Genomic DNA, 11672 nt, shown 5'->3' with positions numbered 1-11672 from the left:
TGCAGTCCACAAACGGTCACCATCAAATTTAACTGAATGTAAGCAGTTCTGCAAAGAAGAGTGGGCAAATATTGCAAAGTCTAGATGTGCAAAGTTAGTAGAGACATATCCTAACAGACTAAAGGCTGTAATTAAAGCAAAAGGTGGTTCAACAAAATACTGACACAAGGGGGTGATCCTTATTCCAACTCAGTGATTCTGTTTTTGAATTCTTTTTATTTATTTCTGACATGTTAGTGTTAGATCTTTCACTTGGATTTTATAAGTAAGCACTGAGTAAATACAGCTGGATAAAACAAAAACCGTGTCTGTCTTCATTTCAGGCTGCAAAGCAACAAAATTTGATTATTTTAAAAGGGAGTTATTCTTTTTTATACCCACTGTATGTGATATCCAGGGGCCATTGGGGATGCTGACAATCACTATTGTAGTCAGGGCTACATACACTATATTACCAAAAGTATTGGGATGCCTGCCTTTACGAGCACATGAACTTTAATGGCATCCCAGTCTTAGTCCGGGTTCAATACTGAGTTGGCCCAACCTTTGCAGCTATAACAGCTTCAACTCTTTTGGGAAGGCTGTCCACAAGGTTTAGGAGTATGTCTATGGGAATGTTTGACCATTCTTCCTGAAGCGCACTTGTGAGGTCAGGCACTGATGTGAACGAAAAGGCCTCGCTTGCAGTCTCCACTCTGATTCATCCGAAAGGTGTTCTATCAGTTTGAGATCAGGACTCTGTGCAGGCCAGTCAAGTTCCTCCACTCCAAACTCGCTCATCCATGTCTTTATGGACCTTGCTTTGTGCACTGGTCCAAATTATTTGGTGGAGGGGGATTATGGTGTGGGGTTGTTTTTCAGGGGTTGGGCTTGGACCCTTAGGTTCAGTGAAGGGAACTCTTAAGGTATCAGCATATCAAGACATTTTGGGCAATTTCATGCTCCCAACTTTGTGGAATTAGTTTGGGGATGGCCCCTTCCTGTTCCCACATCACTGCACACCAGTGCACAAACAAGGGGTACTTTGGGGTAGAGGAACTTGACTGGCCTGCACAGAGTCCTGACCTCAACTCAATAGAACACCTTTGGGATGAAATAGAGTGGAGACTGGCGAGCCAGATCTTCTTGTCCACATCAGTGCCAGACTCTACAAATGCGCTTCTGGAAGAATGGTCAAACATTCCCAAAGACACGCTTCTAAACCTTGTGGACAGCCTTCCTAGAAGAGTTGAAGCTGTTATAGCTGCAAAGGGTGGGCCAACTCAATATTGAACCCTACGGACTAAGACTGGGATGCCATTAAAGTTCATGTGCATGTAAAAGGAGGTGTCCCAATACTTATGGTAATATAGTGAATGTGATATCCAAGGGCCATTGGGGGTGCTGACAATCACTGTTGTAGTCAGGGCTACATACATTGATAGCAGTGATCTTCCAGTTGCTGTTCCAGCAGTTTCCCCTGTGTACACTGAAAATGCTTGGCCGTGTTGCTGTTCAGAGAACACTTTGTATTTTATTCCATAAATACAAGGATTTCTCTGATTCGACAAGGTGAAGAGAAAGGGTGGACGACATTACAATCTCCGCTTCATCCAATCAGAGAACGGATTTAAGCCTAGGTTCACATTGGAGCGATTTGTCATGTGATTTGAGAGATCAAATTGCATGACAAGTCACAGCCTATTGGCGGCAATGGCACTGCTCCAATCGGCACAACACCGATTTTGCGGTGCTGCACCGATTTGCAAAAGTAGTTCCTGCATTACTTTTGCCGATTTCAGGTGCGACTTCAATAGACATCTGTGTCTGAAGCCACACAGATGTCTATCAAATAGCACCTGAAATCGCACTGACCTTGCTACTATGAAATCACGCTACTTCAAGTGAAGTAGCGCAATTTCAATGTAGCATCAATGTGAACCAGGGTGTATTCATTGAAAAAATATAAAGTGGTGGTACTTACTGAGTGATCTCCTGTGATCAGTGTGCAGAGGGGAAGCTGTTGGAGCAGCACCAAGATGACCTGAATGCTGTATGTAGTATGGACTATTAGAGCTTAATCACATTAGCTTTGGTCTCTGAAGATTGATCCGTGCTCGATTCATTCTTCAAAGAGCATTTTGACAGGCAGTGAGGCTTGAACCTCTTGAACTCCACGCTAGTGTACCGCAAACGTGGGCTTTTACTGCCCCCCAACGGCGAGTGTGAACAAATTCCGAAATTGATTTTCACCATCCCCAGCAGCCCTTTGGATACCCTTTGAAGTATAACTAAAGGTAAAACTTTTTTTTTGTTTGGATGGAGTGGAGATGCATTAAAGCACCTGTCAGTTTTCATTGCTGTCTGTGCCCCTTGTTAGGGAAATTCACCCTCTCTATTCGTCCTGTTTACCATTATCATTGAAAGTAAAAGAAAAACACAAATTTGGGGCTGTCCACAGAAAAGTAATAGAAGAGAAATCCTCCAATGGGGACACTAGTTCTTGTGATCTGGGGGTTCCCAAGAGATTCCCTTAATTTGCAGGGATTTCCTCTCACTTCCTGTTTGGCTCTGGGACAGGAAGTCAAGGGAAATCTCTCCAATGGCACAAAGATGGCAAAAATAAGCCTTACGGGAACCCTTCCCTTATTCTATCCAAAATTAAAAAAAAAAAGTTTTGCCTACTTTAACCACTTGCCGACCGCCTAACGCATATATACGGCGGCAGAATGGCACGGGCAGGCAAAATCACGTACCCATACGTGATCTGCCTCCCGCGGGTGGGGGGTCCGATCGGACCCCCCCCCCGGTGCCATAGGCGGTCGGCTCTCGTTCGCGGGCGATGAAAGGTCAGGGGGAGGCCATCCATTGATGGCCACCCCCTCCCGATCGCTCCCGGCGAATGAAAACGCTTCCTTTCCCTCTGTAATGTAAACAGAGGGAAAGGAAGTGATGTCATCTCTCCTCGAGTCGGTCTTTTCGTCCCGGCGCAGAGGAGAGAAGACATCCAAGTAAGTGCACCAACACTACACTTACAGTAGAACACGCAGGCACACTTGTCACCCCCCTGTCACCCCCCGATCACCCCCCTGTACCCCCTGTCACTCTGACACCAATAGCAGTTTTTTTTTTTTTGCATTGGTGTCAGTTTGTGTCAGTTACAAGTGTTAGGGCAGTTAGGTTAGCCCCCTTTAGGTCTAGGGTACCCCCCCTTAGGTCCAGGGTACCCTCCTAACCCCCCCTAATAAAAGTTAACCCCTTGATTACCCCCCGTCACCAGTGTCGCTAAGCGATCGTTTTTCTAATCGCTGTATTAGTGACACAGGTGACGCTAGTTAGGGAGGTAAGTATATAGGTTCGCTGTCAGTGTTTTATAGCGACAGGGACCCCCATATACTACCTGCTAAAGGTTTTAACCCCTTGATTGCCCCCTAGTTAACCCTTTCACCAGCGATCACCGTATAAGTGTTACGGGTGACGCTGGTTAGCTAGTTTGTTTTTTGTAGTTTATTACAGTTTATTATAGTTTATTATAGTTTTAGGGCACCCGCCGTTTATTACCTTATAAAGGTTTAACCCCCTAATTGCCCGGCGGTGATATAAGTTAAGTTTTTAGGGTCAGATAAGGTCTGCGTCGCCCCAGGCAGCGTCAGGTTAGCGCCAGTACCGCTAAAACCCACGCACGCAGCATACACCTCCCTTAGTGCTATAGTATCTGAACGGATCGATATCTGATCCGATCAGATCTATACTCCCCAGCAGTTTAGGGTTCCCTGAAACACAGTGTTAGCGGGATCAGCCCAGATACCTGCTAGCACCTGCGTTTTGCCCCTCGGCCCAGCACAGCCCAGCCCACCCAAGTGCAGTATCGATCGATAACTGACACTTACAAAACACTAAGCACACATAACTGCAGCGTTCGCAGAGTCAGGCCTGATCCCTGCGATCGCTAACAGTTTTTTGGTAGCGTTTTGAATCAATCGCTAACAGTCAGGAGCTTTTTTGCCTGTGAGTCTCACTAGTGTACCCCTAAATTTAGAGGCCAAAATGGCAAATCGAAGGTACACTAGTGAAGAGGCCTACACGTTTCTGAGTATGACAGATAGTGAAGAGGAAGTCACTCATCTGTCAAGTTCAGGCTCAGAATACGAACCTGTAGAGGACAGCGGCTCCATGACAGATAGCTCTGACGACGGAGTTGTGGTCCCTGCTAGGGTCAGGCGTACCAGACCCCGAACTTCTTCTGTCCTTGAAGTGCAAGAACCGCAGGGCTCTCGTATGGAGCAGAGAAGTACTAGCACCGCTACTCCTTCTGGTGAACTGGCAAGCACCAGCGGCCTAGTACACCCTGGTCATACATCCAGCACTGCAGTATCACGTGGTGACGTGGCGAGTCCCATAAGTGCAGTTCAAGCTGGCGAGGTGGCAAGCACAAGTAGTGTCCCGCTGCCACCAAGAAGAAGACGAACACAGGCCCGTCGTGCCCATAGTGCCCTTCCTGCTGCATTCGCCAATCCGAATTGGGAACCCGCCACTTCTGCAGCACCCGTACTTCCCCCTTTCACTGGCCAACCCGGAATTCAGGTGGAAACAGTTGACTTTACGCCACTGGATTTTTATTCGCTGTTTTTCACCGAAGATCTCTATAGATCTATTGTGGACCAAAGCAATTTGTACGCTGGTCAACACATCGCCACTATTCCCCAGTCCACCCTTGCCAGAGATTGGAGACCAATTACGGTCTCCGAATTTAAGATCTTTCTGGGCCTTTCCCTCCTCATGGGCATAACCAAAAAGAGTGAGTTGCGGTCATATTGGTCCACTGACCCAATTCACCATATGCCCGTGTTCTCTGCCTCCATGACCAGGGCACGATACGAGCAGATTTTGCGGTTCATGCACTTCAACGACAATGAACTCTGTCGTCCTCGTGGAGACCCTGCATACGATCGGCTCTACAAAATTCGGCCCCTCGTAAACCACTTCAACCAACGTTTTGCAGACTTGTTTACCCCCCATCAAGTTGTCTGCGTTGATGAGTCCCTGATTAAGTTTTCTGGCCGCTTGTCCTTCAAACAGTACCTTCCCAGCAAGCGTGCCAGATACGGGGTCAAGATGTATAAGCTCTGTGACAGGGCCACAGGCTATACATGTAGATTTATGGTTTACGAGGGCAAAGATAGTCACGTAGAGCCGATCAACTGCCCTGACTAAATAGGAAGCGCTGGCAAGATAGTGTGGGACTTGGTGTCACCCTTATTCGGAAAGGGGTACCACTTGTACGTGGACAATTATTATACGAGCGTGCCACTTTTTAGTCACTTGTTTGATCATCAGATTGGAGCATGTGGCACCGTGCGACCTAATCGCCGGGGCTTTCCCCATCGGCTTGTAGAGTCCCGTCTTAGGCTGGGGGAGAGAGCCTGCTTGCAGTATAATAATTTGCTCGCTATGAAGTGGAGGGACAATAAGAATGTTTTCGTTCTTACCTCCCTTCATGCAGACACGACGACCCAAATTACTACGGCGACTGGTGTTGTGGAGAAACCCCTCTGTGTCCACGAATACAACCTTAATATGGGAGGGGTGGACCTCAACGACCAGTTGTTGGCGCCGTACTTAATTGCCCGTAAGGCCAGACGCTGGTACAAAAAAGTGTCTGTTTATTTATTTCAATTGGCTTTGCTGAATGCTCATGTGCTATACAGAGCTTCAGGACGGACTGGATCCTTCCTTAAATTCCAGGAAGAGATCGTCAGAGCCCTTCTGTTTCCAGATGGTGCTCCACCTCACCTTCCCAATCCAAATGCAGTAAGCCGGCTGCATGGGAGGCATTTTCCTTATGTCCTCCAGAGTACCCCTACCCAACGAGCCCCCCAAAAAAGATGTCGTGTCTGCAGCAAGCGCGGATTTAGGCGTGACACCCGGTAATGTTGTCCCTCCTGTCCTGACAATCCTGGTCTATGCATTGGTGAATGTTTTGAACGCTACCATACACTAGTGGAGTATTAGCGTAGGGTTCAGCACGGCACAGACTAGGCACACTAACACAGGGTCTCCCAAGATGCCATCGCATTTTGAGAGACCCAAACCTGTTACAGTTAAAAGTTAAAGTTACTAAAAAAAGTGTTAAAAAAAATAAAAATACAAAAAAAATATAAAATAAAAAAAACAAAAATAGTTGTCGTTTTATTGTTCTCTCTCTCTATTCTCTCTCTATTGTTCTGCATTCTATACTGCAATGTTTTATTGTTATGTTTTTATCATGTTTGCTTTATAGGTATGCAATTGTTTTATACTTTGTTTTTTTATTGTTAACCACTTTGTTTTCAGGTACGCCATTCAGCTGCAGAGCGGATTTATTTATCTTGACAGCAACAGCGTTTGCTCCCACGATATATAAAGCCGTGACTCCAGCGCTGTCGGAGGTGATTTCACCACCACAGTTACATACTTCAGCATATATGCCGAAGCGTGGGGGCAGCAGTGGGTGGAGGAGCAATTTGCTCCTGCCTTTTGCGGGAGGATGCCCCCATGCTTCGGCATATATATATTTTAGGTAGGCACAGGTTGCGTTAAATGTTTTATTTTTTACTATGTTTTTTTTTGTATTTGCTTTGCAGGTATGGTAAGTATTACTGTTATACTGTAATGTTACTTTGTTTTTTTGTTAACCATCATTTGCTTAGCAGGTACGCCATTCAGTTGCAGCGCGGATTTATTTATCTTGACAGCAACAGCGTTTGCTCCCACGATATATAAAGCCGTGAGTCCAGCGCTGTCGGAGGTGATTTCACCACCACAGTTACATACTTCAGCATATATGCCGAAGCGTGGGGGCAGCAGTGGGTGGAGGAGCAATTTGCTCCTGCCTTTTGCGGGAGGATGCCCCCATGCTTCGGCATATATATATTTTAGGTAGGCACAGGTTGCGTTAAATGTTTTATTTTTTACTATGTTTTTTTTTGTATTTGCTTTGCAGGTATGGTAAGTATTACTGTTATACTGTAATGTTACTTTGTTTTTTTGTTAACCAACATTTGCTTAGCAGGTACGCCATTCAGTTGCAGCGCGGATTTATTTATCTTGACAGCAACAGCGTTTGCTCCCACGATATATAAAGCCGTGACTCCAGCGCTGTCGGAGGTGATTTCACCACCACAGTTACATACTTCAGCATATATGCCGAAGCGTGGGGGCAGCAGTGGGTGGAGGAGCAATTTGCTCCTGCCTTTTGCGGGAGGATGCCCCCATGCTTCGGCATATATAAATGGTGCATGTATGCCCATCATTAGAAGTGGGCGGATGAAGGGAGGTATTCTAATGGTGGGCATACCCACCGATCAATATCTTTTTTTCGTTCAGCCCACAGGTTGCATGAAAAAAAAGTTTACAATACAAGGACCAGCAACGTACTGGTATGTTGCTGGACTTTGAGTGGTTATACCAGAATGATGCCTGCAGGTTTAGGTATCATCTTGGTATCATTCTTTTCAGCCAGCGGTCGGCTTTCATGTAAAAGCAATCCTAGCGGCTAATTAGCCTCTAGACTGCTTTTACAAACAGTGGGAGGGATTCCCCCCCCCCCCACCGTCTTCCATGTTTTTCTCTGGCTCTCCTGGCCCAACAGGGAACCTGAGAATGCAGTCGGTGATTCGGCCAGCTGACCATAGAGCTGATCAGAGACCAGAATGGCTCCAATCATCTCTATGGCCTAAGAAACCGGAAGCTACGAGCATTTCATGACTTAGATTTCGCCGGATGTAAACAGCGCCATTGGGAAATTGGGAAAGCATTTTATCACACCGATCTTGGTGTGGTCAGATGCTTTGAGGGCAGAGGAGAGATCTAGGGTCTAATAGACCCCAATTTTTTCAAAAAAGAGTACCTGTCACTACCTATTGCTATCATAGGGGATATTTACATTCCCTGAGGTAACAATAAAAATGATAAAAAAAAAATAAAAATGAAAGGAACAGTTTAAAAATAAGAAAAAAAAATAAAAAATTAATAAAGAAAAAAAAAAAAAAAAAAAAAGCACCCCTGTCCCCCCCTGCTCTCGCGCAAAGGCGAACGCAGGCGTCGGTCTGGCGTCAAATGTAAACAGCAATTGCCCCATGCATGTGAGGTATCACCGCGAAGGTCAGATCGAGGGCAGTAATTTTAGCAGTAGACCTCCTCTGTAAATCTAAAGTGGTAACCTGTAAAGGCTTTTAAAGGCTTTTAAAAATGTATTTAGTTTGTCGCCACTGCACGTTTGTGCGCAATTTTAAAGCATGTCATGTTTGGTATCCATGTACTCGGCCTACGATCATCTTTTTTATTTCATCAAACATTTGGGCAATATATTTTTTTTTAGTGCATTAAAATTTTAAAAAGTGTGTTTTTTCCCCAAAAAATGCATTTGAAAAATCGCTGCGCAAATACTGTGTGAAAAAAAAAAATGAAACACCCACCATTTTAATCTGTAGGGCATTTGCTTTAAAAAAATATATAATGTTTGGGGGTTCAAAGTAATTTTCTTGCAAAAAAAAATAATTTTTTCATGTAAACAAAAAGTGTCAGAAAGGGCTTTGTCTTCAAGTGGTTAGAAGAGTGGGTGATGTGTGACATAAGCTTCTAAATGTTGTGCATAAAATGCCAGGACAGTTCAAAACCCCCCCAAATGACCCCATTTTGGAAAGTAGACACCCCAAGCTATTTGCTGAGAGGCATGTCGAGTCCATGGAATATTTTATATTGTGACACAAGTTGCGGGAAAAAGACAATTTTTTTTTTTTTTTTTTTGCACAAAGTTGTCACTAAATGATATATTGCTCAAACATGCCATGGGAATATGTGAAATTACACCCCAAAATGCATTCTGTTGCTTCTCCTGAGTACGGGGATACCACATGTGTGAGACTTTTTGGGAGCCTAGCCGCGTACGGGACCCCGAAAACCAAGCACCGCCTTCAGGCTTTCTAAGGGCGTAAATTTTTGATTTCACTCTTCACTGCCTATCACAGTTTCGGAGGCCATGGAATGCCCAGATGGCACAAACCCCCCCCCCCCAAATGACCCCATTTTGGAAAATAGACACCCAAAGCCATTTTGCTGAGAGGTATAGTGAGTATTTTCCAGACCTCACTTTTTGTCACAAACTTTTGAAATTTGAAAAAAGAAAAAAAAATATGTTTTTCTTGTCTTTCTTCATTTTCAAAAACAAATGAGAGCTGCAAAATACTCACCATGCCTCTCAGCAAATAGCTTGGGGTGTCTACTTTCCAAAATGGGGTCATTTTGGGGGGTTTTGTGCTATCTTGGCATTTTATGGCCTTCAAAACTGTGATGGGTAGTGAGGAGTGAAATCAAAAATTAACGCTCTTAGAAATCCTGAAGGCGGTGATTGGATTTTGGGGCCCCGTATGAAGCTAGGCACCCAAAAAGTGCCACTCATGTGGTATCCCCGTACTCAGGAGAAGCAGCAGAATGTATTTTGGGGTGTAATTCCACATATGCACATGGCATGTTTGAGCAATATATCATTTAGTGACAACTTTGTGCAAAAAAAAAAAAAAAAATTGTCACTTTCCCGCAACTTGTGTCAAAAAATACAATATTCCATGGACTCAACATGCCTCTCAGCAAATAGCTTGGGGTGCCTACTTTCCAAAATGGGGTCATTTGGGGGGGTTTTGTGCCATCTGGGCATTTTATGGCCTTCAAAAATGTGATAGGTAGTGAGGAGTGAAATCACAACTTTACGCCCTTAGAAATCCTGAAGGCGGTGTTGGGTTTTCGGGGCCCCGTACGCGGCTAGGCTACCAAAAAGTCCCACACATGTGGTATCCCCGTACTCAGGAGAATCAGCAGAATGTATTTTGGGGTGCAATTCCACATATGCCCATGGCCTGTGTGAGCAATATATCATTTAGTGACAACTTTGTGCAAAAAAAAAAAAATTGTCACTTTCCTGCAACTTGTGTCAAAAAATAAAATATTCCATGGACTCAACATGCCTCTCAGCAAATAGCTTGGGGTGTCTACTTTCCAAAATGGGGTCATTTGGGGGGGGTTTGTGCCATCTTGGCATTTTATGGCCTTCAAAACTGTGATAGGTAGTGAGGAGTGAAATCAAAAATTTATGCCCTTAGAAATCCTGAAGGCGGTGCTTGGTTTTCGGGGCCCCGTACGCGGCTAGGCTCCCAAAAAGTCCCACACATGTGGTATCCCCGTACTCAGGAGAAGCAGCAGAATGTATTTTGGGGTGTAATTCCACATGTGCCAATGGCATGTTTGAGCAATATATCATTTTGTGACAACTTTGTGCAAAAAAAAAAAAAAAAAATTGTCACTTTCCCGCAACTTGTGTCAAAATATAAAATATTCCATGGACTCAACATGCCTCTCAGCAAATAGCTTGGGGTGTCTACTTTCCAAAATGGGGTCATTTGGGGGGGTTTTGTGCCATCTGGGCATTTTATGGCCTTCAAAAATGTGATAGGTAGTGAGGAGTGAAATCACAACTTTACGCCCTTAGAAATCCTGAAGGCAGTGCTGGGTTTTCGGGGCCCCGTACGCGGCTAGGCTCCCAAAAAGTCCCACACATGTGGTATCCCCGTACTCAGGAGAATCAGCAGAATGTATTTTGGGGTGCAATTCCACATATGCCCATGGCCTGTGTGAGCAATATATCATTTAGTGACAACTTTGTGCAAAAAAAAAAAAATTGTCACATTCCCGCAACTTGTGTCAAAAAATAAAATATTCCATGGACTCAACATGCCTCTCAGCAAATAGCTTGGGGTGTCTACTTTCCAAAATGGGGTCATTTGGGGGGGGTTTGTGCCATCTTGGCATTTTATGGCCTTCAAAACTGTGATAGGTAGTGAGGAGTGAAATCAAAAATGTATGCCCTTTGAAATCCTGAAGGCGGTGCTTGGTTTTCGGGGCCCCGTACGCGGCTAGGCTGCCAAAAAGTCCCACACATGTGGTATCCCCGTACTCAGGAGAAGCAGCTAAATGTATTTTGGGGTGCAATTCCACATATGCGCATGGCCTGTGTGAGCAATATATCATTTAGTGACAACTTTTTGTAATTTTTTTTTTTTTGTCATTATTCAATTACTTGGGACAAAAAAAATAAATATTCAATGGGTTCAACATGCCTCTCAGCAATTTCCTTGGGGTGTCTACTTTCCAAAATGGGGTCATTTGGGGGGGTTTTGTACTGCCCTGCCATTTTAGCACCTCATGAAATGACATAGGCAGTCATAAAATAAAAGCTGTGTAAATTCCAGAAAATGTACCCTAGTTTGTAGACGCTATAACTTTTGTGCAAACCAATAAATACACGCTTATTGACATTTTTTTTTACCAAAGACATGTGGCCGAATACATTTTGGCCTAAATGTATGACTAAAATTGAGTTTATTGGATTTTTTTTATAACAAAAAGTAGAAAATATCATTTTTTTTCAAAATTTTCGGTCTTTTTCCGTTTATAGCGCAAAAAATAAAAACGGCAGAGGTGATCAAATACCATCAAAAGAAAGCTCTATTTGTGGGAAGAAAAGGACGCAAATATCGTTTGGGTACAGCATTGCATGACCGCGCAATTAGCAGTTAAAGCGACACAGTGCCGAATTGTAAAAAGTGCTCTGGTCAGGAAGGGGGTAAAACCTTCCGGGGCTGAAGTGGTTAAGTATTACA

This window comes from Aquarana catesbeiana, linkage group LG01, assembly GCF_042186555.1.
Source record: "Aquarana catesbeiana isolate 2022-GZ linkage group LG01, ASM4218655v1, whole genome shotgun sequence".
NCBI classification, from domain to species: domain Eukaryota; kingdom Metazoa; phylum Chordata; class Amphibia; order Anura; family Ranidae; genus Aquarana; species Aquarana catesbeiana.
Note: the sequence above shows the minus strand (reverse complement) of the source record.